The 23,190-nt window shown below is 41.7% G+C and overlaps 1 long non-coding RNA gene across 3 annotated transcripts in view; it reads right to left on the reverse strand.

Annotated features, from left to right (window-relative positions):
* Positions 1 to 23,190, reverse strand: part of LOC120941170 — a 95,381-nt gene that overhangs the window by 66,191 nt on the left and 6,000 nt on the right. For all 3 annotated transcript variants that reach the window (XR_005749528.1, XR_005749529.1, XR_005749524.1), the window contains exon 3: positions 22,257 to 22,359. This is a non-coding gene — a long non-coding RNA (uncharacterized LOC120941170). The remainder of the gene's footprint in view (positions 1 to 22,256; positions 22,360 to 23,190) is intronic.

A 23,190-nucleotide genomic window follows, 5' to 3' on the forward strand; every position in this document is an offset into this window, starting at 1 on the left:
TCAAACTCTGCAGCAATGCTGGCAGCACAAATACGTTTATTATTTCCCAAAGACAACCTCTGGATATGACAATGAGCATGTGCAAACAACTTCTTTGGTCGATCATGGCGAGGTGTGTTCTGAGTGGAGCCTGTCCTGTTAAACTGCTGTATGGTCTTGGCCACCGTGCTGCAGCATAGTTTCAGGGTCTTGGCAATCTTTTTATAGCCTAGGCCATCTTTATGCAACAATTCTTTTTTTCAGATACTCTGAGAGTTCTTTGCCATGAGGTGCCGTGTTGAACTTCCAGTGACCAGTAAGAGAGAGTGAGAGCGATAACACCAAATTTAACACACCTGCCCCCCATTCACACCTGAGACCTTGTAACACAAACAAGTCACATGAGGAAAAATGGCTAATTGGGCCCAAATTGGACATTTTCACTTAGGGGTGTACTCACTTTTGTTGCCAGTGGTTTGGACATTAATGGCTGTGTGTTGAGTTATTTTGAGGGGACAGCAAATTTACACTGTTATACAAGCTGTACACTCACTACTTTACATTGTAGCAAAGTGTAATTTCTTCAGTGTTGTCACACGAAGATATATTAAAATATTTACAAAAATGTGAGGGGTGTACTCATTCTTGTGAGATACTGTATATATATATATATATATATATATATATATATGTAGCGCCCCCATACTTTCAGTATGGGCACTACGCTAAAGTTAGTGGGGAATGGGAGAGTTATTTTGCTCCCATTCACAATTTGTTAAATTGCAGGGCTGCTGTCCTTTCAGAACTGTCTTGTAGGTCAGTCTGTGTTTCAGTGGTGCGTTTCCACCTCTGGGTGGCAGTTGGCGCTAGAGGGGTTCTGGCAGAGTCACTTTTGCCCAGCAGCCAATTAGAGGAGTTTTTCCCTCGCTGGGCATGCTGGGAAAGGGTATATCTTGGGCAGACGCCATTGATTCTAGGACCTTTTTCGCAGGGTCCTTGTTCCAAGTGCGGCATCCACCTTCAGGGTGCGCGCATCCATGGACCCTGCCACCATGGCCTACCTGGCCGCAGTTGCGCACCATGCGGAGCTTCATCCTGATGATGAGAGGGTCCCCAGCGACTTGCTGGGTCCCAACCTTTGCTAAGAGGATCCTAAGCTGTGCGGTGAGGAATCGGCTCAGGGAGAACCCGGAGAGAGGTTATCCAGGAGGCCTGAACGAACCATCGGGGATCCGGTCACCACGACACTGACAGGTATATTGCAACTGTCAACCAGTGACCTTAACTGAATTTACTGGGAGGATTCGCTCAATCCAATTATTGCATCTTAAATCGCTAGGCCTGTGGCAAAGGTCCAGAGTCAGGCCTGTGGCAGAGGTCTGTTCCTCCCAGCGATTTACAAGTGACACTTCGGCTGCCAGGCTTGTGGCGGAAGTCTGTCCGGGGGCACTTTACCCACTCTGGCTAGAGTGGCGACGAACTGATCTTATTATTACTAAGAGCAGGACTGCTCTCTTCATATCCAAGGCCTGATACTAAAGTTGTTCTTATGCTTCATCAACCTTTCCTATATTGTCTTATGTTGATGTTGGCCATGTTGGGCCTTGGAATAAAGCATTGAAAAAAAAACAATTGATGACTGGACCTTCGCTCATTGCCTCAACTCACTAGCATTACCCCTAGACACCCTGCAAGGTAACTTAATACACCAATCCCACAAACAACCAGCGGCTCCTGCGGGGGTAGAGCTACATATATATAAATATATATATATATATATATATATATATATATATATATATATATATATATAAATAAAATAAATGAAAAGATCTTGCGAGCTACCCAATACACCAACAAATAATTTAGTGTATATGCTGCGAAAATATTTATATAATAGTATATATAATATAAGTGAAAAATCATTATGGAAATGCAGGCAGTAGCACAGAAGTAATCAAAGGGGTAGCAACCTTTATTAGGCTGCAGCTAATAAGCCCTACTACTTTGATAAAGCAATACTTATAAAAATATGGGGTTTGAGGGTGATTATGAGTGTACATTTCATGGGTGGGTGCAAGCAGTCAAGAGTTGCGAAGCAGCCAGAGTAAACCCAAAGTTCAAGAAGTTGTATATTTCCCTTTTCAGCTCTTGTTTGTGTATAGGACAAAAAAATTTAGACTAAGACGATGCTGGGTTTTCACCACAGAATGCAATTTTTACTTACTAAAATCACAGCATCATATGAGTTTACTGACTCTAGACACTAGAGGACAGTCAACCATGCCAGCATGACCTAAAGTTCTTTAGAAACCTGTACTGGCTAGTACATTCTGTAGACCATTTATGTTTAGGCTTATAGAAAGGAATGTGGGGGGTGTTCTGTAGACACCTCCAACACTAGGTTGAGGCTGGGTAAAACATTCAAATTTGTATCTTGGTATCAAATTGGTAGCTTTGGTATCCTGCCTGGTCACTCCATTGGTAGTGTCAATGGCTACCCCAAGACATTAGATGATTATGACTGACAGTTAAGTATTGTGAATGGGCAACTTTACATTTGGCCAAATCTGCAACAGTTCCAGCTGCACAGGTGTGCCCGACAATAAATTATTGCAGTACAAAATGTTTTCTTTGGCTCTGCTCTGACTAACTTTCCATGTGACGTTGTAATAAATTGTATATTTTTTGACAGGTAAGTATTTTATTCATTTTTCCTGTTATTTTTCTATAAATTTAGCATTCATCTTTTTTTTTTAATTTTCAACTATTGTAAATGATCAGTCATATGTTTCTTTGGCCTTTTGTTCTTAGGTTTCTCTGTGCAGCTGTTCTTTTAAATTTAATTTCACTCACTGCAGGGTAATGTGGCTTAATGCAATTTCTTTTCATGTGGATCTTTGGGATTAATTCAATGTGACCAGTACAATTAACTTAATTAGCATCACAATGTGACCATGACCAAACATCAAATTACAGCGCAACCTGACCCACAACGTAACCCTTTTCACCCAACATATTGCACTGTGTTCTCTTGTCTTTTTAAATTGGTACTTCTGGCTAAATTAAAAAGCTACAGTCTAAATCAAAACCTTTCTATATTTTCTAAGAGGGCTGTTCAGACCTCTAAATATAACCAGTTTCAAAAAATTTCCTTAATTAGGTACCAGTAATTATTGGGCGTCTATGCCCACCCTACTTTCAAACCATTAGGAGTCAATGGGGGCCATAATGTTTCTGCCCCAACCTCAACACTGCCAGCTATGAAATATCTTGTAGTAGAGGATGTGCTATATTTTTTCCTTTTAATTCATTCATAAATGTGTTTTTTCAAAACCCTAATGCCGCGTACACACGACCGTTATTCATGTCATGGAAAAAAAAAACAACGTTTTTCTCGACGTGATTCCTCTCAAGTCTGCCTTGCATTTACATGATCATGAAAAAAAATGCTCGAGCAAAGCGCGGTGACGTACAACACGTACAACGTCACTATAAAGGGGAAGTTCCATTCGAATGGCGCCACCCTTTGGGCTGCTTATGCTAATTTCCCTGTCTCATAACTTGCTTCTGAGCATGTTCGTTTTTTTTCATCTCGTTAAAGCGTACACATGACCGTTTTTCACGCCGTGAAAAACGACTATGTGAAAAATGCTCTGGAGCCTACAGACGACCATTTTTCACGACCAATTAAAAAAATTTAATTTTCTCGTCATGAAAACCGGTCGCGTGTACGCAGCGTTAGAGTTAAATCAAAGCTTTTTTTTTATTTGTTTGGAGTGTGAAAACCCTTTATCAATCTTGAGGCTCTATGCACACTGTGCTTAAAAAACACCAGTTTCTTTGGCAGAAAAAAACGCTCATACAGAGCGTTTTGTACACATGTTTAGGCACGCTTAGGAGTGTTTAGCAGCGTTTTATTTCTGCTTCTTAATGCTGAGTCTAAATTATGCCTCTAAACATCCTCATTAGGGATGAGCTTCGTATTTGAGTCAAACTCATGTTCGACTCGAACATCGTATGTTTGATTGTTCGTCGAATTACAAATGTTTTGGGCCGTTCGCGTCAAATTCGAGTTACGTTTCACAGCCCATAATTCACTGCGGCATCGCAGTGCATTGCTGGCTGATGATTGGCCAAGCATACACTATGACCCGCATGCTTGGCCAATCACAGCTTGCAAAAAACGGAGAGCCATAATTGGCCAAAGCCAGGGTGACTTTGGCCAATTATGGCTCAGGGGGTTTAGTACATGCCCCACACTATAAAAGGCCGCCTGCAGGTCGGCCTTGTGTAGTGTGTTGCGGTGGTTAAAAGAGAGAACACAGAGAGAGAGAGAGAGAGAGAGAGAGAGTGTCATTTTTAGTAGGTAGATAGAGCAGGCAGGCAGGCAGGCTAGTCAGTTAAAGTTACAGTGTGTGGAGGTTATATATGCATCCCAGGTGTTGTATATATATTTATACACTGTATAGTTTAGCTAGATCAGCTCTTCCTAATTTTCTGGCAGGCAGGTGATTGTGCTAGCTGCAATATTCTCACGTGGTGTATTGCCTGTGTCCTCTGCAGTGTGCACCATAAAGCTACGTGGTGTGTGTACTGCCTTTGTCCTCTGTAGTTTGCACCTAAAGCTACTTGGTGTGTACTGCCCGTGTCCTCTGCAGTGTGCACCTAAAGCTACTTGGTGTGTACTGCACGTGTTCTCTGTAGTTTGCACCTAAAGCTACTTGGTGTGTACGGTCCGTGTCCTCTGCAGTTTGCACCTAAAGCTGCCTGGTGTGTACTGCCCATGTCCTCTGCAGTTTGCACCTAAAGCTAAGTAGTGTGTGTACTGCCTTTGTCCTCTGTAGTTTGCACCTAAAGCTACTTGGTGTGTACTGCCCGTGTCCTCTGCAGTTTGCACCTAAAGCTACGTAGTGTGTGTACTGCCTTTGTCCTCTGCAGTTTCTTCACCAGTGAGAAGATCGCCTTTCCCATGAGTGGATTATTAATCCCACATGCGCTGAAATCTCATACATCTTGTGAGTTACAAATGTCTTTAATAAAATATCTTAATAATACTGCACTTAGATGGCGCTGCTCTCCTTTATCTTTGCACGTTTTCTAGTAGAGTGTCAGGATTTTATTGGTGTGAGGGGGAATTCCTCTTATTCCTTGTCCAGGTTATGAGGGTTAGATTGAACTTTGCCCTACCTTTTATTTCCTTCCTCCAACCCAGGACATTGATCCTAGCAGGGCCGCCATCAGGGGGGTACAGGCAGTACACCTGTAAGGGGCCCGGAGGTCCCCAGGGCCCCAGATGGCAACCCCCCTTTTTTTTATTTATTTTTATAAAAAAATATATATATATTTTTTTCCATATATTTTAATTTTATTTTTTATTAACCACTTGCCGTCGCCGCACCGTCGAAATACGTCCACAAGGTGGCTCTCCTAGGCGAGAGCACGTAATATGACGTCCTGCCTATTAGCCGCCACTAGGCTAATAGGCAGAAGATCAGTGTTTCCCCTAGTGAGGCCCCCCCCCCCCCCACAGTAAGAACACACCCAGGCATACTTAACCCCTTCCCCGCCCCCTAGTGTTAACCCCTTCACTGCCAGTGGCATTTTTATAGTAATCTAATGCATTTTTATAGCACTGATCGCTATAAAAATGCCAATGGTCCCAAAAATGTGTCAAAAATGTCCGAAGTGTCCGCCATAATGTCGCAATACCGAAAAAAAAAATTCTGATCGCCGCCATTACTAGTAAAAAAAAATATTAATAAAAATGCCATAAAAATACCCCCTATTTTGTAAACGCTATAACTTATGCGCAAACCAATCAATAAACGCTTATTGCGATTTTTTTTACGAAAAATATGTAGAAGAATACGTATCGGCCTAAACTGAGGAAAAAAAATGTTTTTTTTATATATTTATGGGGGATATTTATTACAGCAAAAAGTAAAAAATATTCATTTTTTTCAAAATTGTTGTTCTATTTTTGTTTATAGCGCAAAAAAAAAAACGCAGAGGTGATCAAATACCACCAAAAGAATGCTCTATTTGTGGGGAAAAAAAGGACGCCAATTTTGTTTGGGAGCCACGTCGCACGACCGCGCAATTGTCTGTTAAAGCGACGCAGTCCCGAATCGCAAAAAGTACTCTGGTCTTTGGGCAGCAATATGGTCCGGGGGGTAAGTGGTTAAAGGGACAATTTTTTTTTTTTTTTTTTTTTTTTTTTTTTAGGGGTCGGGAGACCCCCAGAGCCCCCCGGATGACAACCCCCTTTTTTTATATAAAAAAACTCTTTTTTTTATATATTTTATTTCCTTTATTTTTATATATATATTATTATTATGATTATTATTAAAGGGTCCAGAGGTCCCCAGGGCCCCGGATGGCAACCTCCCTTTTTTTATGAAATGTTTTAAATTTTTTTAATATTACTTTATTCCTTTTATATATATATATATATATATATATATATATATATTTTTTTTTTATTATTATTAAAGGGTTCAGAGGTCCCCAGGGCCCCATGTGGCAAACCCCCTTTTTTTTATAAATGTTTATTTTTATTTTTTTTGTTTATATATTTTTTTATTTATTTTTTAAGGGCCCTGGATGGAAACTCCCCCCTTTTTTTTATATAAATGTTTATTTAATTTTGTTATATATTTGTTTTTATTAATTTTTTATTAAAGGGCCCAGAGGTTTCTTTTTTTTATTATTAAAGGGCCCAGAGGTCCCAGATGGCAACCCCCCTTTTTTTGTTATAAAAAATAATAATAATTTGTATATATATATATATATATATATATATATATATATATATATATATATATATATATATATATATATATACATATATATATGGCCCAGAGGTCAAAATCTATATATATTTTTTCTTTTTATTAAAGGGCCCAGAAGGCCCCGGATGGCTACCCCCCTTTTTTTATATCTATTTTTCTTTATTTCTTCTTCTCAATTTCAGGCGGCAGCACCCCCAGGGCCCGCCGCAAACTTGCGGTTCGTGGACATCGGATGTTCGGCCATCACTAGTGACAATGTCTCTTTAACTTTAAATTAGGTCATCCACAAGGGTCTGCTGTGTAAATCCGAGAACTGGAGAAAAGGATATTTCTTGTTTGTATTTAACTATTTGCCCAGAGCACAGTTTTAAGTAAAGGATGATGACAAATATTATGTCTCTTTGAGAAATTACTATGGTAATGCATACTGTATTGGTCACTGCTTTGGTATAGTAAATGTGATTACCGGATCACATCATTTCGTTTAAGATGCTGAGCCAATAACACAGTTCAGTTTAAGTACTGTGGCAAGTTAAATTATACATCAGATTCTAACATCTACCAGCTTCTTACATCTCCAGGCAAAATCTCTCCCTGTTCGATTTTGGTTCTACATAACAAAAAACAAAACAGAATTGTCATACATATTAAGGACCCAAGAGATCTAAAAATCTACTGAGAGACTCAAATCACAAGGGTATGTAGTCATTCCGACTTCCAAGGGCCTGATGGTGACCCCCAGAGCCAGCCTGAACTGAACATTCCTCCTTATTGTACAGGTTACTAGGCTTAGTGGGTGTAGAGCAAGGTGAAAAGATTGGGCGCCGGTCACTTTTTGTAAAATGAAGAAAGAGAGTTTTATTTCTCTTAACAGGAATGGTGGGGGGAGAGATTTTAGGGCACAGGACACCATTAGGCAAATGCAATAGCAATTAAGGCAAACTCTGCAGACAAAAATAGAAATAGGCAGACAGCAATACAGAAAGAGGGCCTTTCGGCAAAATGCAGCAATCTGTATCTTGTAGCAACTGCTGTCTCATATGGCAACAACTTCTCACACAGTATCCTACTGTAGATCTTCCAGTTTAACTCACAGTAACCCACTGTTGATCTTAAGCCCGGCTTACCCTCTCTCTCACTGGACGCCTTGGACTCTCAGACACCGCTGGATTCTCCGAGCTTCACCCACAGCTAACCACTATACTTTATCTTCAAGCTTTACTCACAGCTACCCGCTGCATTCCCGGATGAGTCTCCACTGAAGCTTTCCCATTTACTCTGGTATGCCTTCAGAACTTCATCTCTTCCAAACTTCCCTCCGGTAACAGGAGTGGGTGTCCCTTTGTGGCAACTGCTTCTTCTTCACCTCTGACAACTGTCAGGCTCCCCTCGGGCTGAGTGAGCCTCCAACACACAAGGTTCTGCCCCAAGCTTTAGGCTTAATTTTGGCTGCTCCTCCTTTGTGGAACCCTGAACTGCTGGATAGGCCTTAAGTTTACCTAGCAGCCAGCATGCCTCCTGGATAGGCCTCAGGCTGAAGGACTAGTAATGGGGAGCTTCTCGACACACACTCACCCAGGCCACAGCCTTGGGCGGGAAGAACCCCGATCACCCGACTCCTCCCAAATAAATAGAGTTTCCTAGCATACACAGCAGTTAAAGAAACTCTTGCTGATTGGCTACGACAACTGTAGCACCCTCTACCTTAGGTAGGTAGGCGCTAGAGTGGTGTTTTTGTGCATACCGCCAGTGCAGGTAAATTTAGACAGGCCTAGCTGTGAGCTAAGCCTGTTTGTTTTTGATATGGGGGCAGGGAAGGGGTTTAGTGTAGCAGCAGGTGAATAACATGTGCTTCAGCTCTCTGGCGTCTCCTTCCAGTGAGAAGGTTCTGGAAAAGAGGCAGGGCAGAGGGTTGAAGTAACATGGGGTGTATTTGGAAGCCCTGACCAATCCCCAACTAGGATTGGCAGGGGGCTGGCCTCCTAAATATACTCATTATCAGCCTGCTGGGGGAGGAGTTGTCAGGTGGAAGAACTGAATGATGGCATGTTAGGCTGTGGTGGCCCTTGAGGAACCCCCTTTCTGGGGGTGTGACCTCGGAGCTAGGGAGCTGGGAGGAAGCCTCTCTACATGGTCATTGAGAGTTGTCCTGGAACAGGAGCAGGAGGAAGACAGTGGGGAGCACGGCCAGGAAAGACATTCAGGAGGGATCCATAAATGTCAACATGTACTGTGATATTCTGAGCATGATCCCCTCCCTTCGGAGACTGGACCACAGGGCAGTATTCCAACATGATAAGAACCGAAACGCACCTCCAAGATGACCACTGCCTTGCTAAAGAAGCTGAGGGTAACTGGCTAAGCATGTCTCCAGACCTAAATCCTATTTAGCATCTGTGGGGCATTCTCAAATGAAAGGTGGAGGAGCGCAAGGTCTCTAACATCCACAAGCTCCGTAATGTTGTCATAGAGGAGTGAAAGAGGAATCCAGTGGCAACCTGTGAAGCTCTGGTGAACTCCATTCCCATGAGGGTTAAGGCATGCTGGAAAATAATGGTGGCCACACAAAATATTGACACTTTGGGCCCAATTTGGACATTTTAACTTAGGGGTGTACTCACTTTTCTTGCCAGCGGTTTAGACATTAATGGCTGTGTGTTGAGTTGTTTTTAGGGGACAGCAAATTTACACTGTTATACAAGCTGTACACTCACTACTTTACATTGTAGCAAAGTGTAATTTTCTGTGTTGTCACATGAAAAGATATAATAAAATATTTACAAAAATGTCAGGGGTATACTCACTTTTGTGAGATACTGTATATCAGCAAGAGGAGGAAGCAACCTGTTGTGAATCATGTGCATTGGTCAGGTAGGATAGCCTGTGAGCGGTTTGTCTCCCAAAGCAATGGAAGCGGACTTGAGAAGCAGCCTGTACACAGGTTTGGAAGGGTTAAAGGAAGTCAAGTGCATGCATGGAGTCCACACTAGGTGCACGATGGAACCCCATACCATTACTGAGAATGAGGTAGCGATGATACACTGGAGGGTGGATGTGGAGAAGGCTCAGCATATCCTTCCTAAATGCAAGTTACAGAGAAGGTGTACATTGTAACCGGGACCTGAGAGTTAACTGGAGAGCAGTTACAGAGCAAGTGTATACAGTGTACGTTCATCTCTAAAAGTAAAAACTTGCCTTAAGGTTAGGTATTTAAACACGGCAGTCTCAGCCTTCTCCCAGGGCATTGATGAAAATGGTATAGAACAAAGGTACTCCATGTGTAATGCAGTGACTCTATCCCTAGTGTCTAGCATTGCACAGAAGAACCCACCCCAGGGGTAATCCACTCATGTGACCAAAACTTGGCGCCCAGCGAATTATTGGGAAAACATGGATGAAAGGTCTATCTTCAATCCTACCTCGCCTACATGCTTGGCCTGGTGTTTTCAGTGTATTTATGGTGCAGTGTACAGTACAGTACTGAATGTAGCATTGTGCATGGTGTGATGAGTGTACTTCAGTCAATATTGCAAGTGTATTTGGGTTGGGAAGGGGGTTGTTGGTTTGGGGCAACTGCTGCTAATTGGCGTAGCCCCTGTTTGTTCTAAACAGGAGCTACTGGTAAATTTAGCTGTGCTAGGTGGTAACTAACCTGGCTTATTTGTAGTCTTTGTGATCATTTGGGTTTTCTCCTAAGCCTGGTTTAACTGTGGTTCCTCACTTCTGTCAATAGAATGCCTTTGGCATAAGCATGATGAGCTGCAGTGAGACTGAGCTATGAATATGCATATCTCTTTCAGCCAATCGGTAGGAGTTTCATGCCACTGAGCATGCTGGAAGAGAGTATATATTTGGAGGAAGTCGGGTGATTGAGGTCCTCCCACCCAGGCCTTGGTCTGGAGTAAATGTGTGAGGAACAGCTACATTGTGGGAGGCCTAGGGTCTAAGGCCTGGCCATGTGCTCGAGGCTCTGCCAGAGAGAGCCTGTTTGCTGCCTGAAGGCATGGGAGAGGTTCTGCCTGTGAGAGAGTATGCCTTCTGTTTCCTGGAGGCATGAGGAAAAGGATGGAATTCTGATATGAATTACCAGAGTTTACTCTTCATAAACCCGGAATTGTGGAGAGGCTTGGAATGCGTTGAGGGACTCATCCAAGGAAACCCTGCACAGTGTTATGAGTTTTTGGTTGCTATGGGAGACAACTGTTACTACGTAGGTACAGAACAATGGGTGCATGGATACGGAGAAACTTGACGGATCTTAACTCCTTGCTCCTAGACCAAAAAATTTCCTCTTTCACTTCACTACAATCAAGATTTAAACTTCCCTCTTCCGAGCTCAATCAATATAATTTGATTAGGAACTACTACGCTGAATATTACTCCCTTTCCATCACATCCCCCCGCACCACCTTTGAGGACATTTGCCTCAATACACCCAGAGAAAAGGGACTTATTTCTCGTATATATAAATCCCTGAACAATCTCCACCAACCTGAAAAGACTGCTCCCATGCTCCGCTGGGAAAAGGATTTAGTCTGCACTCTCCCCATAGAATCGTGGTATAAAATGATTGACAACTTACGCAAAAGTAACATTGCCACTAACTTTAGGGAATCCCCATTGAAGCTCTTCACTAGGTGGTACACGACACCCGCAAAAATTCACACCTTCTATCCCTCCACCTCTCCAACCTGTTTCAGAGGATGTCCTGAAAAGGGCTCATACCTTCACATATTCTGGAGCTGTAATCTCCTAAAACCCATATGGCAAGCGGCCACCAACAGACTAGAATCCTCCTCAGGATGTAATGTTACTCTTTCACCTCTGATTTGCTTACTGTTTGCAGATGCTCCTAATATCCCCCAACCTTGTAATAGATTACTTCACTCACTAGTTGGATCAATTCAATGGATGATAGCATGCAACTGGAAATCAGATAACCTGCCATGGTCCCAAGTTTTATCCAGAATGGATGCACTCAGACTGTCTGAGAGAATCTATCACACTCTCTCGGATAGTATGCAAACATACAACAATAAATGGAACTATTGGTCACTGCCTTAGAAAATAAATGCTTGTTTATACTACGTAATGCCTTCAGACCAGCAATATTCAATCATTACCTCTAAAGAGTATACTGTCCTTACTTCCAAATCTGTATGACACCGATAGTCATATGACTGCTACCCCACAACTGTATAATCCATTTATAATGCTATACCCCTCTAATAATTTCATATTGTAAGCAAAGTTACTCTGTCTTGTCATTGTCTTCCAAATAAAGCTTTTGTAAACAAGAACAATGGGTGCAGGCCTAAGGCTCTTGTTCTGTATTGCTGTCTACCTGGCTGTTTTGTATTCAGAGTCTGCTGATCTGTTTGCCTACTAGGGAGATGCACCATAACAACCAGCAGCTGCAACAGACTGTGCAGCTGCCGGTGTTCTTGCAACCAATGATGTCATTGGTAGCTAGGACAAAAGCGGCTGTCACCGTCCTGGCAAACAATGGGGGGGGGGGGTACACAGCCGTAAGTAGGAAGCTGTCACATTTAATGAGGTTTGCTTTGGCAGGTGAGCAGACTATTTATCTTGCTCGTTTAGTGAACTACCAGAGTTTGCAGTGAGCCCTGTGTCAATGCAATATTGAACCCCAATCCTACTACCCACATTTCTTTTATTATATACTGCATATATGTAGCGCTTGGCTACTTTCATAGCAGGTGCTGCTGTAAATTTATTTGGCTAAATTTAAGACCTCTGTTCCAGCTCGGGCTGTACTGTGTGCCCATGCTTGCTGTCTGGGGACTCTCAGGCACCCCCAGACAGCAGGTGGCAGCAGTGAGGTCAGAGTCGTGTGGATACTTCTCCTCGGCAGCCAATCAGGAGGGTTGATCGCCTCGCTGTGCATGCTGGGGAGAGGTATTTAGGGGGCAGACGACATTGGTTTTAGTCGTCGTCGCCTTGCCGCCATCCACCTGGGCAGTCGTCCCACCACCCCCGTGTGTGGCCCTCCAGGACGGGGTGTGTGCATTGCAGTGTTCCTGGCTCCGGGACCACTTTGGTCCGGAGCATTAATCTACCTCGTAGACTCAGTAGATAGACTGAGTCTGCAATTTGTAAGTGGTCCTAGGCTGTCCGTCCCGTGGGAGGAAGCCGATCGATGGAGAACCTGTCTGGGGGATATGGAGCATGAGGCTGGTGTCTCAGGGGAGGCCTACTTGTTCATCGAAGGACACTTTGTTTCTGAGAGGCTGGACGATAGTCGCCTATCAGTTCCTGACATAACTAAAGCTGTTTGAAGGAGATCCGGGTGCTGAATCCAGTTGAGAAGGATTTTGGACCGAAACTATCTCCACCTTTAGGAGGGACTGTGGCAGAGACTTCACCCTAAAGTTTCCGAGTGACACTCTGGCTGCTAGGCTGTTGAGAGAGGCCTATCCAGATGCACTATACCCACTCTGGCTAGAGTGGCGATGAAAAGTTGTCGTTGGAAGCAGGACTGTTTCCAGGAACCAGTTACACCTGAATCTGTCACCTTCCATTCCTTCTATCCCTTCACCTTTCTACTATTTACCATTTTTACCCTGTTGGGTAATAAAAGCACAGAAAAGACACCTGTCGTGTGGACATTGACTTTATTACAGTTCTCATCCAGTACCCTAGACGGCGGGAAGATAGAGGTAACGTGCCACCCAAATCAAACCAGCAGCTCCTTCAGGGGTAGTGCTACATATATAACCTTGTTTCTTTATCATTTGAAAAAAAAATAATGCCAGATGTATTTATTTATTGTAATTAGTTTAGGACACCTTGAGATTTTACAGAGGCTTCTACAAGAAAAGTTCATATTCTACAGCACACCGCATTAAACATACTGTATAATGTAGACACAAATTGTTCAAGGGTTTCTGGCACTGAGCTCCATGGTAATACCAGATATTAACTGGCAGTTTAAAAAAACTATCCCAGTATGACCTATTCAAGGGTAAAACCACAACAGGATATCTTGGTAAAGTGAATAAGGGAGACAGAAGTGTTTAATCACTGCGACATGTCATTCTATAAACCTAGGGATATATTTATACAAATGTCACTGGCCCAGTGAGGGTGCATGTGCATTGTGTTATTAGGCTATTTTTTTGTGCTAGTCGATTGCTTTTCATTAATTTAAAATGGAAATACCACACTTGGCCAATAGAGGACACCAACTGGCATAGATATTTAAATTTTAAATCAAGGAAATAACATTCACTCAGCACAGGAAATATCCTAATAACATTGTTTTATGTATATTGTCCTTTAGGCAAAGAACGAATGTACATGCACTTTCACTGAGTAAAATTGCATTTTTTTTTTAAAAACTACACCCCCAAGCATGTCCATATACATTTCCCCTTTATTTTGTTTAAATCCAAGGACAATCGCGTAGATATCAGGATGGTTGGGACATTGGCCAGTTCATCGATGGATTTTACTTATTGGATGGAACTACTTGTTAAGAAATAAACTATGGATTACATGTTTAATTTTTTCTGATTGAATATTAAAGCCATTTCCAGGCAGGTTTACTTTTCACCACACTTAGGCCTCGTACACACGACCAAGTTTCTCGGCAAAAACCAGCAAGAAACTTGCTGGGAGATATTTTTTTGCCGAGGAAACGGTCGTGTGTACATTTTCGTAGAGAAACTCGACGAGCCAAAAAGAAAGCAAGTTCTCTATTTCCTCGACGGGAATGGAGAATGGAGTTTCTCGGCAGCCTAACAAGGAACTCGATGAGGAAAACAATGTGTTTCGCCCGTCGAGTTCCTCGGTCGTGTGTACGAGGCTTCAGAAGATGTGATTTTGCTACTATGGCCCACACATCATGACCACTCTAAAAGAACAATACAATACTTTTTACCAGCAGATGGTGATATAGCATTGTCTCAGATTTCTCCTGCTAATTTAGGACCCTGTGATTGTACTGTGATATGTTTGAAACATATGTACAATGTTGTATTTGGTTCAGATCATCTGAAAAATAAAATACTATCAGAACTCTGCTCTCTTATATCTTTATATCTGTGACAGATTTATTATTTTACACTTTTAGAAGTGCAAATGCTGGAATGAACAAGACCAAGAAACCTAAGATCATGTCAATTACCTTTGTAATATCTCTAGAGATGGATAGAAAGAAATGTTATTTTCCTGTTTATCACAGGAAATTGTTATATGTTCCCATTTTTAAAAGTGAAGTTGATCTTCAAAAAAGTAGTTTTGTTGTAAGGTACATTTAGAAATGTTAAAGGATCACTAAAGTTATTTTTTTAAATAACAAACATGTTCTTTTTCTCCATCTTTTTCCTGCCCTCTTGTCTCTTTTCTTTTTCTTCATTTATAGACAATTGAAACGCTTGTGTTCTCTATGATGCATCATTTGTTATACTTTCCAATTTATTATTCTGTATTGATGCCTCTTTGGAGAGTTGATTTACTTTTATTGTACTGTCTATTTCTATCAATAAAAAATATATTAAACAAAAAAAAATAACAAACATGTTATACTTACCTCCACTGTGCAGCTCGTTTTGCACAGAGTGGCTCCGAACCTGGTCTTCTGGGGTCCCTCGGTGGCTGTCTCGGCTCCACCCGCAAGGACTCAAAACCTTCATGCGAGCGAGCCTGGTGTTGAGTGCTTGCGTGCATGCTCCCATGATACAGCCGGCAGCCATAGCCGCCGACTGTATCACTCGGCCCCGCCCCCCGGCGCGCCACGTCATTGGATGTGATTGACAGCAGCGCGAGAAAATGGCTGTGCTGCTTTCAATCAACCAATGAATGAGCTGGGAAGACAGTCGAGAAGCCTGCGCGTTCTCGAGGGGTCAGGTAAGTAAAGGGGGGGTTCGGGGGGCCTCTAATCCGCATAGAATGCATTAAAGTGAAAAAACTTTTACCTTTACAACCCCTTTAATTGTGCCTAAGCCGTACCCTGTACATCATTACCTTTTCTTTAAATTTCTCTTGAAAATAGCAAGTTTGTTAGTGTACCTAGACCTGAGGTTGATTTACTAAAACTGGAGAAAGCAAAATCCAGTGCAGCTGTGTTTGGTAGCCAATCAGCTTCTAACCTTAGCTTGATCAAATAAAGGCAGAATTTTTTTTTACCTTCATACATTCTATGCATGAAAGTAAAAAAAAAACTTTTGGGTGCAGCTCCTCTCCCCAGTCCCCCTTTTTATACTTACCTGAGTCCCACCTCCATCCAGTGATGTGCATGGGAGCAGTGGCTCTCCCCAGTCTTTCTCTCCTTCTTGGCTCATACAGCAGCAGGAGCCATTGGGAGCATCCTGCTGCTGTCATTAACAGCCAGTGAGTCAATGAAGAGAGGGGGGGTGAGCCACAGTCTGTGTGTGAATAAACCATGTCCATTCACAGGAGCGGGCTCAGGAGCCAGTCTGCTCGAGTGCTCCCATAGCAAGAGGCTTGCTATTGGGGGTGCTTTGCAGGGGGAGGAGCCAGGACCACCGGTGGGGGACCCAAAAAGAAGAGGACGGGGTTGCTCTGTGCAAAGCTATTGCACAGAGCAGGTAAGTATGACATGTTTTTTTGTTTTGTTTTGTTATTGAAAAACTCAACCTTTACAATAATTTTAAGCTTTGACAAAAAATAACCTGGAAGCTGATTGGTTTCTATGCAGAGCTGCACCAGATTTTGCACTCTCCAGTTATAGTAAATCAACCCCTCTGTGCTTGCATACTTAGGTTTGTATATCTGCAGTATGAGATCTATGGCACTGTTGCCTGTGACTTCTATGTCAGGAGGCCCAGCCAACTTTTGTTTAGTGTGTGGCCGATCTCGCTCACAGAAGTCAACTGTTTGCTCAACTCAACCTCTTTTGTGGGGACATTTCTCCTCAATCAAAGGCTGCAGCCAATCAGCTACAGCTGCTAATCAGTGTATTTTGACAGCAGCAGGCGCAGCTGTCAGAATACAATGTCCGGGGGGTAGTATTCTGACAGCGGCACCAAGAAAGCCATCTCCACCGAGACACAGTGCAGAGCAAAGCATGGTAAGGCCTCTTTCACACAGGCTTTCCGAACAGGTCCACCTGTCAGTTTTTCAGGCGGACCTGATCGGACACTGCATTCAGCCTATGGGGCAGCGTATGTCAGCGGTGATATGTTCGCTAACACCCGCTGCTATCTGATCCGATTCTGTCTGTGAAATCCAAATGGATGGTGACCCTATTTTCCATCCGTCTGGAGGATTAGATTGGATGAAAATGGACAGGTGGTCCGATTTCATCCGCTTTCCCCATAGAGGAAAGTGGGACTCTGACAGGTCCATCTCTCCACAGTGAGCGGAGACGGACCTGTCATCCGCATGCTCAGCGGGGATCAGTGGAGCGATTGATCCCCTGCTAATCAAAGCCCATGTGAAAGAGCCCAAAGTTGGTAAATCAGTAATAGAGGATAGTTCAGCTGGAGTGAAACTGCTAGAAACACTGGTGACTAGAATTTCTTTAGGCACAGCTTGCAGAGTTCAATTCCTCCCTCCCTCACAAATAACACATGCCATCATTCTAATGGTGGTCACACACGTTTTGATTTTTTTTTTGAGTCAATGGGGTTTATTTACTAAAGGCAAATCCACTTTGCACTACAAGTGCACTTGGAAGTGCAGTCGCTGTGGATCTGAGGGAAGATCATAAATGAGGGGAAGCTCTGCTGATTTTATCATCCAAATATGTGCAAGCTAAAATGCTGTTTTTTTCTTTTGCATGTCCCCCTCAGATCTACAGCGACTGCACTTGAAAGTGCACTTGTAGTGCAAAGTGGATTTTCCTTTCGTAAATAACCCCCAATGTGTATTTTCCTTTCGTAAAAAAACCCCAATGTGTGGTTTGGTCAAAATGGAGCGAACTTGCAAACACTAAAATTAACATACCCGTATTTATCGGCGTATAACACGCACCCTAACTTTAAGAGGGACGTTTCGGTAAAAAAACTTTCCATGGCCCCCTGCGTATAACACGCAGGCACAGTTTACCCTCTATTTTCAGGGTAAAAAAGTGAGTGTTATACGCCAATAAATACAGTAACTTCCCTTTCAATTAAATTAGGCTCAGTTTTGATTGGATTCAAATAAACTGAGTAAGTTGGACAGGGTGGATGGTTTTTAATTCTTTTGCATCAATCAACAGCATTAAGATACCTTGTATATGAATATATTTATTTCAATAATCAAATTATGATATTACACATTTCCATTTTTTAACTTAATTTCTAGGAAAGGAGGGGGGTAGCAGGTACCTTCTTAAAGGGGGCTTCCAAATTTTGATAAGCCCCCTGCCCGCAGACCCCAACAACCACTGGGCAGGGTTGTCGGGAAGAGGCCTTGTCCCCATCCACATGGGGGCAAGGTGCTTTGGGAGGCAGTGCCCCCCAAAGCACCCATCCCCACCATGTTGAGGGCATGCAGACTGGTATGGTTTAGGAGGGGGGCTCGCTCATCCCCTCCCTTTCCTGACCTGCAAGGCGGCATGCTCAAATAAGGGTCTGGTATGGATTTTGGGGAACACCACGCCATTTTTTGTTACATTTTGGCAGATGAGGGGTTTCCTCTGAATCCACACTAGACCCGAAGGGCTTGGTATAGACCTGGGGGTGACCCCACACTGTTTTTTTGCCAGCAATTATTTTTTACATTCATCAGTCAGCGGGTAATTCCGCTGACAGATTATGACTCATTGGTTGTTAAGGACGCAGCGGCCGGCTTCCTGGCCCCCTCCTTAATGTGTTTACAGCGTGTTTAAAGAAAGAATTTTTTTTTACCTCAAAATGCATGAAAACTGCATGCAAAAACGCCTAAAGGGTTTAAAAATGCACTGCAAAACGTGCCTGAAAAGCTCAGCCGCATAGATGTGAACTAAGTAAGGATGACATAGAGCTTGGTTCTTCTCTCATTTCCATGCCACGAGTCTTGCAGTTTACCAAAAACAATACAGTCCCTATGTGGATGGTATTTTACCATTTTCTAAACAGAGTCATTGTAGTAGCTATTCTATTCTGCCCCTAGTAGTTAACCACTTCTATTAATCTCAACATTTAATAAAATAACAATTAAAAGAAAATAATGTAAAATGTGGAAGCCACATCAAAAACTAATTTATTCTCAACAATACAATAATAATCTAAAAAGGTGTTCACTGAAACACGTTATTCTTTCCCTTTATTAGCATGAGTACGTTTTTTACATAGCTAAGTAAATCTGTGTTCCCTTTAAACACCCAAAAGCATGCAGACTTAGGAGAATTAAAAAATATATAAATAAAAGTTTCCACAAAATCAGCATTTCCATTGTACATGATTGCATAATAGAAGCAAATACAGGTTTCGCTGAGCTAACTAACAATTACTTTTTTTAACAAATTAACCCCAATATTTTTGTGAGTATACATTTATATAACTGTAGCTATTACAGGGTAAGCGACTATGGACTATAATGCCCTGTACACACGATCGGTTGGTCTGATGATAACGCTCCGATGGACCATTTTCATCGGACGAACCGATCATGTGTGGGCCCCATCGTTTTTTTTGCCATCTGTGAAAAAACTTAGAACCTGTTTTAAAATTATCTGATGGTTAACCACTTAAGCCCCGGACCAATATGCTGCCTAAAGACCCAAGGGGTTTTTACAGTTCGGGACTGCGTCGCTTTAACAGACAATTGCGCGGTCGTGCGACGTGTCTCCCAAACAAAATTGGCGTCCTTTTTTCCCCACAAATAGAGCTTTCTTTTGGTGGTATTTGATCACCTCTGAGGTTTTTATTTTTTGCGCTATAAACAAAAATAGAGCGACAATTTTGAAAAAAATTCAATATTTTTTACTTTTTGCTATAATAAATATCCCCAAAAAACATATATACATTTTTTTTTCCTCCGTTTAGGCCGATACGTATTGTTCTACCTATTTTTGGTAAAAAAAATCGCAATAATCGTTTATCGGTTGGTTTGCGCAACATTTATAGCGTTTACAAAATAGGGGATAGTTTTATTGCATTTTTATTTTTTTATTTTTTTTTACTACTAATGGCGGCGATCAGCGATTTTTTTCGTGACTGCGACATTATGGCGGACACTTCGGACAATTTTGACACATTTTTGGGACCATTGTCATTTTCACAGCAAAAAATGCATTTAAATTGCATTGTTTATTGTGAACATGACAGTTGCAGTTTGGGAGTTAAACACAGGGGGCGCTGTAACATTTAGGGTTCACTTTGTGTGTGTTTACAACTGTAGGGGGGTGTGGCTGTAGGACTGACATCATCGATCGAGTCTCCCTAATAAAAGGGATCACTCGATCGATGCAGCCGCCACAGTGAAGCACATACGGCTCTCCCCGTTCTTCAGCTCCGGGGATAGCGATTGCGAACGGGCCGCTATAAACGAATAGCCGCGCCGTCGTCCCGGATCGCTCCCCGAGGCTTGCCGACCGCCGCATGTACCGTGGGGGGGTCCCGATCGGACCCCGACCGACGTCAAGCAGAGGACGTACCGGTACGTACATGTGCCTGTCCGTGCCATTCTGCTGACGTATATTTACATGAGGAGGTCGGCAAGTGGTTAAAAAACCGATAGAAAAAAACGATCGTCTGTGGGGAAATCCATCGGTTAACAATCCACGCATGCTCAGAATCAAGTCGACGCATGCTCGGAAGCATTGAACTTCATTTTTCTCAGCACGTCGTAGTGTTTTACGTCACCGCGTTCTGACATGAACGCATTTTTAACTGATGGTGTGTAGGCAAGACTGATGAAAGTCTTCATCGGATGAACCGATCGTGTGTACAGGGCATTAGACTATAGAGAGTGATAAATGCATAGTTTATAAATAGTGACAGATAGAAACACAAGCATGTATATGAATACACATGAATTGCAGTCATTTTCCTGTCATGTTGCATTATGGTATCGGTCAAAGTGTTCATGCATTTTCTTAATGACATGCAACACAAACTTATGTGTGCAGAAGCTCTAATCAATCTGCAAGCTTTTCTATTACATAGAAAGGCATAAAAACATTACTGTAATATAAGGTAGAGCAATATAATATACATATAACAAATTTAATTAAAAATGAATGAAAAGGTAAATGTAAATTAAAAAAAAAACATATATTACATATATAAATCAATAAAAAAAATGACTGCGCTACTATGCAAAAAAGCTGCTGACACTGCAATGTGACAAAATAGTGTAAAAGAAAAAAGAAAAATGTGCAGCGCTGAAATACAATAAAATACCATGTGAATAGAACAAACACTAAAAAGCATGTGAATGACAAAAATTGTATGTGCCGATATTAAAGCGCATGAGTGCTGAACATATCATAAATGCAAATTCATTTGCTAATGACACTAAAGATAAATATGGCTCCTTGATTTTTGTCCATGTTTATCTTTAGTGTCACTAGCAATTGAATTTGCATTTATGATATGTATAGAACTCATGCGCTTTAATATCGGTACTTACTATCCATATTTTGTCATTCACATGCTTTTTAGTGTTTGTTCTATTCACATGGTATTTTATTGTATTTCAGCAATGCACTTTTTTCTTTTATGCAATACATATAGCACATTTAAAGAAGAAGTAATTCAACAGTATATGTTTATTTTTAATCTAAACTAAAGTTAAATATATTCAAAGTTATTTTCACATATTACTGTCATAGATTGCATCTCATATATATTTGTGATGTTTAAATTGTCATTATCAAACAATAAACTGGAATTTACCATTGGATTTAGAAGATTTGTGATTCAGTACAATTGCTACAACCAGCAGCAACACGGGGGGAGATTTACTAAAACTGGCGCACCCATAATCTAGTGCAGCTGTAGATAGTAACCAATCAGCTTCTAACTTCAGCTTGTTTAATTAAGCTTTGACAATAGGGCTGGGTTCACACTACTACACTACTTTCATCCTACTTTGCTCTGCTACATCGGTCCTACATTTATCCTACATTGGTCCTACATCCATCCTACTTTCATGAACAGGATACTACGCTACTGCGGCGTTTTTGAGCTCCAGCTCTAAAATAAATAAATACAAAAAAAACATGGACAGGCGTTTTTAAGCTGTAAAAAAAGGCTAACAAAAGTGGCTGTAAAAACGTCCATGGAAATGAAGCCTAAAACCTGGAAACTTATTGGTTACTCTGCACAGCTGCACCAGATTCTGTGTACATCCCCCCCACTGTACAGTGCAGTACCCCAAAGAACCAGATTTCTGTCTCTACGTCATATTGCTTGCTTGCTATGGGATATTGCGCTTTTTTCACTGCCACTGCTTTTTGCAATTCTTTACTGAGTCAGCATGATGTACAGCACTTTTCCTTACTGAGTAAGACAAATGATGCATAATGCTAATAGCACGGGCTGAACAGAATGAAAAAAATAAAATAAATCAGGCATAACCACCTACCTTTTTACATGACATGCAAAATGTGCACACCAAAGCGAAAGGTAAAGACGGATGAAGCACAATTAGAAAAGGTTGAAGATCTGACAGCGTTTATGGAGGAGTGCTGGTTTGAAGAATAAAGTGTAATGAACACATTGATCAGTATAGTAATGGAAAGGAGGGGAAGGCCATACATGCGATCCTATTACACTTGTGCTCTATACATGATGCTGTGTGCTCAGAGGCATCATGTTTCTAGACATTACTTTAGGTAATACATAGCTACAGCTGTTTCTGAACATGTCATGTCTGCTCTGCCATATGGATGAAGAATCAGGAGCTGGTGGTGTATTCCAATCTTTGTTAATAGCATGGCACATTATGGCCCTCTCCACTATAGAACAATGTTGTACTAAATATATAGACAGCTACATTACAGCATTTATTTGTCTGAATTAGAAAAAAGAATATAGATGTCTACCTTTGCAATATATGTTTGATCTCTGGGATCTGACTGAAATATAGGAAATACATTATTATAGTTTTCATAGGCATGCGCACAGGGTGTTTTGGAGTGCCTGGGCACACCCTAATCACCTTGTGCTGCACAGATTCCGCCTGCTGCTTGTCTGCAGAGAAAGGGGCCTTTATCAGTCTCAAAAGTGAGACATTAGGGGTCTGTTTAGACACTGATATTTCACCAAAGACCCCCAATGGGGCTCCTAAAAAAAATAACAATAAAGAATTAGAATTATTGTAAAAAAAAGTTGTAAGAAAAATAATAAAAAAAATTAATTGTTAAAAGTAATGATAAAAAAAATATTAAAAATAAACTACTGACACCAACTTCTCTCCTACTGACATTGTCCACTGCTCTACCGACCTTGTCCACTACCCTAGTGCCCTATATATATACACACACACGCACGTGCATATGTGTGTTTGAGTTTTGGGC

The sequence above is a fragment of the Rana temporaria genome, chromosome 1 (genome assembly GCF_905171775.1).
Source record: "Rana temporaria chromosome 1, aRanTem1.1, whole genome shotgun sequence".
NCBI lineage: Eukaryota > Metazoa > Chordata > Amphibia > Anura > Ranidae > Rana > Rana temporaria.